The sequence below is a fragment of the Pelophylax lessonae genome (assembly GCF_965119305.1).
Source record: "Pelophylax lessonae genome assembly, chromosome: 3".
In the NCBI taxonomy this organism is placed as follows: Eukaryota; Metazoa; Chordata; class Amphibia; order Anura; family Ranidae; genus Pelophylax; species Pelophylax lessonae.
Window position 1 is genome coordinate 648,764,015 of NC_138770.1, and position 6,000 is coordinate 648,770,014.

Here is a 6,000-nt window from a genome sequence, read left to right on the forward strand (position 1 = left end):
ATTTCAGTAATTCAATTCAAAAAGTGAAACTCGTATATTTTATATAGATGCGTTACACACAGAGTGATATATATATATATGCCGTTTCTTACTTTTAATGGTGATGAATATGCCTCACAGCTAGTGAAAAGCCAAAATTCAGTATCTTAGAAAATTAGAATATTACATAGGACCGATAAAAAAAAAAAAGGATTTTTAATACAGAAATGTTGGCTTACTGAAAAGTATGTCCATGTACATAGTATAATATGCACTCAGTACTTGGTGGAGTCTCCTTTTGCATAAATTTCTGCATCAATGCGGCGTGGCATGGAGGTGATCAGCCTGTGGCACTGCTGAGGTTAGTTTTGTATGGAAGGTTTAAAGGGTAACTCCACTCTCATGGAAAAAATATAGCACATTAAGTACTTGCCTACTGGGCACTTTTACCCCCTTCCTGCTTAGGCCAATTTTCAGCTTTTTTGCGCTGTCGCACTTTTAATGACAATTGCATGGTCATGCAACACTGTACCCATATGACATTTTTATTATTTCTTTCACACAAACAGACCTTTCTTTTGGTGGAATTTATTCACCACTGGGTTTTTATTTTTTGTGCTATAAAACAAAAAAAAAAAAAAAGGCCCAAAATTATGAAAACCCCCCCCAATTGTTGCAAATAAAGCATCTTTTTCAAAAATGTAAAATTGTATTCTGCTACATTTCTTTGGTGAAAATAACCCAAATCAGTGTTTATTTTTTAGTCTCTAGGAAAGTTATAGCATCTACAAACCTACAAACTATGGTATATACAGTATGTATCTCACAAAAGTGAGTACACCCCTGACATTTTGGTAAATATTTTATTATATCTTTTCATGTGACTGAAGAAATGACACTTTGCTACAATGTAAAGTAGTGAGTGTACAGCTTGTATAACAGTGTAAATTTGCTGTCCCCTCAAAATAACTCAACACACAGCCATTAATGTCTAAACCGCTGGCAACAAAAGTGAGTACACCCCTAAGTGAAAATGTCCAAATTGGGCCCAATTAGCCATTTTCCCTCCCCGGTGTCATGTGACTCGTTTGTGTTACAAGGTCTCAGGTGTGAATGGGGAGCAGGTGTGTTAAATTTGGTGTTATCGCTCTCACTCTCTCATACTGGTCACTGGAAGTTCAACATAGCACCTGTCACGTACCAGATCTGAGGCTGAGATACAGAGAGGGCTCCCCTTGCTGCTGATTGCGGCACACCCCTGGGGTTGAGACAGAGGGTGTAGCGCACACACTGGTTGTCGGCAGTGTCCTGATGGTATAGCAGAGTTCTGGGCAGGAATACACCGGACAGTCCAAGGAGGAATCAGGCACAACCAGGCAGTAGGTGTAAGACCGGCCGGGGGTCAAACACAGGGCTCGGCAGGAAGCTGCAACAGGTGCAAGCCAAAGGTATAGCAGGACGGCCAGGAGCAGACAAGTCAGTGGGAAAGCCGAGATCAGGTACTGGAGGGCAGGTAGACAGGAAGCAAGTCCGTTGGCCAAGCCGAGGTCAGATAACAGGAGAGCCAAACTGGAGCAGGGATGGTCAGATGAAGCCAAGGGTCAAAGCCAGGAGAGAGAGCAGACGGGTCTGGAACAAGCCGGGTCAAAATGGAATCCAGGAAGTAGCAAACGTTGTATATCTGCAAATTGATCAATCCTGATGTACTGATGGAATATCTTGAGGCCCAAAAATGTCAGGACAGTACAAATACGCCCCCCCCCCCCCCCCCCCCCCACAAATGACCTTTTTGGAAAGTAGACAGTCTGAAGATATTTAGTAAGAGGCATGGCGCGTTTTTTTAAGTTATTTTTTTTCGGAACTTTTTTTTTTTTAAGAAGATAGTTTTTTCTGAATGACAATATGTATAGCCACTGCCTATTGTTGTGAATAGCTATGATTAGTCACAGCTAATCACATGAAACAAATGGGCTGTGATTGACCATTTGATCACTGTGACCAAGCCCAGCTAGCAACACAGTTGTATACAATGAATGGAATGAAAGGAAGCCATTCACTGTTTACAACTGTCATGTGGTTTACTGTGATTGGTCACAAAAATCACATGACACTGGCAGTGTGCCGGTGTAGTGTTTGGTCATCCACTGTGTCCGGTGGATGCAGCGGGTGACAAATCACACCAGAGTGCAGCCCGTTCTCGGGACGACGTCATTTATAATGACGCAGACGAGAGCGGTTAAAACATATTGTAGCATATACAATTGCTACAAACAATCCATGTTGTGATTTATTGTGAATAAAAATGACCTTCCATTTCCAATCTGCAGGTTCTGTCATTTTCTCTAAAAATTCAGTATGGTAACCTGGAGGAGTTCTATACACGGTAGGTGTAAAGAACTCCTTCAAAAATGTCCTGCTTGTTTGATTGGCTCACTGATTTTCCCATAAGTCTACACTAAGGTACAAGTCAAATTTTGGGCATCCCCTGCAATAAGCATTTCAGTTTTTGTGAGATAATCCCCAAGGGTTAATTACTTCAAAAGGGATGCAGCCACTGCGACTTTTCTCATTAGAACACTGAAAGTACACCAGGTGAATATAATAAACCAGACCCTTACATTCAGAATCAGTCTGCACAGGGCAGGTTTCTTTAGAGCAATAAAAGGTAGAAATCTGCAACAAAGTTTGTTAAAATCCCTGCAAAGTACATTAATTGTAAGGAGGGGAAGGTTTTTTTTTTCTCAACAAAAGTTAATATATAGCACCAAAAAAGGACTACTACCTAAAATCAGCCATGCTGGGTGGTAGTCAGTCCAAAATGATTTTATAGTCTATTTCTTCACTTGGTCTTCTCCTAAACTCATTGGAGATGTTGTTTCTCTCTGCCACCAGTAGATGTGACTGGTACCACTGGCAATAGTATGAGATTCCTCAATTAATCTAAGTTATGAATATTTGTATTTCCTTCATCCAACCAGTAGGAGGCCTATTACCTTAGTGCATGCTGAGGAAAGATATAAATACTTGGGGCAGGCCTTCCGATCCCTCTCTTCCCCCAGGCTGCAGCCTGCAGGGGTGTTTGCTTGAAAGATCTAATCTTCTAGCACAAAGCCTGTGTGAGGCCCACCATGTGCTCTTGATTAGGAGTTAGGTCTGAAGAAGTCCTGGCTGTCAAAGGGGAAAGTTCTGACCAGATGAGAGCCAGGAGGACCTTGCTGGAGGAAGCCAGGATGTAGGCTAGCTTTCTTGCAAGAACTGATGACTCTGCTGAGGAGTGAGGAGAACACATGGAAGCCTAGAAGATTGCACAGATAGAGAGACTTAGGGCTCTTTCACACGGGCGGTCCGATCAGATCCGCCTGTCAGTTTTTTAGGCGGATCTGATAGGATCCTCCATGCAGCTCTATGGGGCAGCGGGTGTCAGCGGAGACACCTCCGCTGACACCCGCTGCCATCCGCATCCGATCCTGTGCTGAAATCTGGACGGATGGAAACCCTATTTTTCCATCCGTTCAGTAATCGGAGCGGAGCGGATCTGATGAGAGCGGACAAGCGGTCCGCTCTCCTCCGATCCCCCATAGAGGGCAGCGGGTGCTGAGACACCTCCCTCTCCGCTCTGCAAGCGGAGACGGAGCTGTCATCCGCCCGGCTCAGCGGGGATCGCGGATCAATCCCCGCTGAGAAACACGGATCCGCCTGCGGAGGCGGACCGTGTGAAAGAAGCCTAAGTGTTACTTTCTGGGATCCACAACCTTCTCTACTTCTGGGATGAGAAATAAAACTTCTAAAAAGACAGAAAGTGACTGGTGCCCAATGTTATTTCAGTCCCCTATTTTAGACATGGACTTTTCCCTGGGGAAATGCAGGCCCTCCCTGTTTATGGGGGTACTCCTCCTGCTCCTAGAGGTCTGGGAGATGCTAAATAAAGTTACTTTTTAACCACTTAAGCCCCGGAGGATTTGGCTGCTAAAAGACCAGGGGGTATTTTGCGATTCGGCACTGCGTGACTTTAACGGACAATTGCGCGGTCGTGCGACGCTGTACCTAAACAAATTTGACGTCCTTTTTTTTCCCACAAACAGAGTTTTCTTTTGGTGGTATTTTATCACCTGTGCGATTTTTTGATCATGCGCTATAAACAAAAAAAGAGCGTTAATTTTGCAAAAATAACAATATTTTTCACATTTTTTTATATGAAATTCCCCCCCAAAAAAAAGTAAAAATCTAAATTTTTCAACATTTTCGGCCAATTTGTTTTATGCTACATATGTTTGGTAAAAAAAAAAAGCGTATTTTGATTGGTTTGCGCAAAAGTTATCGTGTTTACTAACAAAGGGAAAGATTTTTGTCATTTTTGTTGTTTTTTTTTAACGCGTAATGGCGGCGATCTGAGATTTTTTTTGCGGTACTGCGACATTGGGGCAGACAGATCGGACCCTTGACTGACATTTTTAAAACTTTTGGGGTTACCAGTGACATTACTGCAGTAATCAGTGCTATACATATGCACTGTTACTGCAAAAATGACACTGGCAGGGAAGGGGTTAACTGTATTGGAGAGGGAGGGGTTAAGTGTGTCCTAGGGGAGTGTTTCTAACTGTAGTGGGACATGGCTATTGGTGTAAAAACAAAGATCAACGGTCCTACATAGTAGAACCGTCTGATCTTCATTTCTACACAGGGAAGAATGACAGATGGCTTGTTTACATAAGCCGTCTGCCTTTCTCCCTTCACCGGAGCGATCATGAGTGACCGGCGGACGATCGGGTCCGCCGGTCACACGCACTGACTTGTTAGTGAACGAGCCGGGGCGGGCGCGCCCTCGCCCGCAATTGGCTCGCAAGTCAGTGACAGGCGAGTGACGTACCCCTACGTCACTCTGCCTGGCCGGGGCTGACCGCCGCAGTATATAGTTGTGCGGCGGTCGGCAACCGGTTAAAGGAGAAGCTTATTTGGCTATACTTCTCCTGGGGATCACAGGAGTGCAGTTCGTTTTGCACTCTTGTAACCCACTGTTGACTGACCTCAAAGAGATGGTCCAGGCTATCACTAGATCCTGACTATATGGTCAGAATCCACCCAGAAACCTGGACCACCAGCTGGCTCAGCCTCTATGTGATCTGCTGAGAGCCTGAGCCAGCCTTTCCTCTCCTCCGCAGATCAGAACTCTAGTGAGCACTGGAGGGGAAGAACAGAGAGCTGGTGACTGTCACAAAACATTGAAAACTGGGCAATCAGCAGTCTTTAATTGCTCAGTTCTCAGTCTTAGACCCGGCTGGGGACAGATGCAGCATTCACCTAGGGGAGTATATATATTTTTTTATTTTATTGTTATCCCATACTTCTCTTTTAATGCACTACACATTTCTGGGAATTCAATTGTAGATTTTGATAGCAGTCTATACAGTTACAGTTAAAGTGGCATTAGGGTTCTTTAAAAAAATAAATAAATAAATGACAAACATGTTATACTTACCTGCTCTGTGCAGTGGTTTTGCACAGAGCAGCCCAGGTCCTCCTCTTTTTGGGTGCCCTGCAAGCACTCTTGGCTCCTCCTCTTCAGCCAGTGCCCCCAATAGCAAGTCACTTGCTCTGGGGACACTGTTGGGTGCTTGCTCCTGAGCCCTGCTCTATGTGCCCATGAGACATACATTATTATTATTATTATTATTACTTATTGTCTCACTGGCTGTAAATTAAAGTAGCAGGAGCCAATGAGGAATGAGAGACTCGGGAGAAGCTCAGCTCTCATGCACATGGCTGGATCAAGAGGGAGCTCAGGGGAGTATTAGGGTGGGCTGCTGCACACAAAAGGTTTTTTACCTTCATACATAGAATGCATGAAGGTAAAAAACCTTGAGCCTTTAAAACCACTTTAACCGCTTGCCGACCGCAGCACGACTATTTACGTCGGCAGTCAGCCTCTCACAGGCAAAGCGACGTAGGTCTACGTCGCTAGCCTGTGAGGGTCTAGGGAGCGAGCGAGCGCGCGCCGCCGGAGGCGCGCTCCCGCGTGGTCAC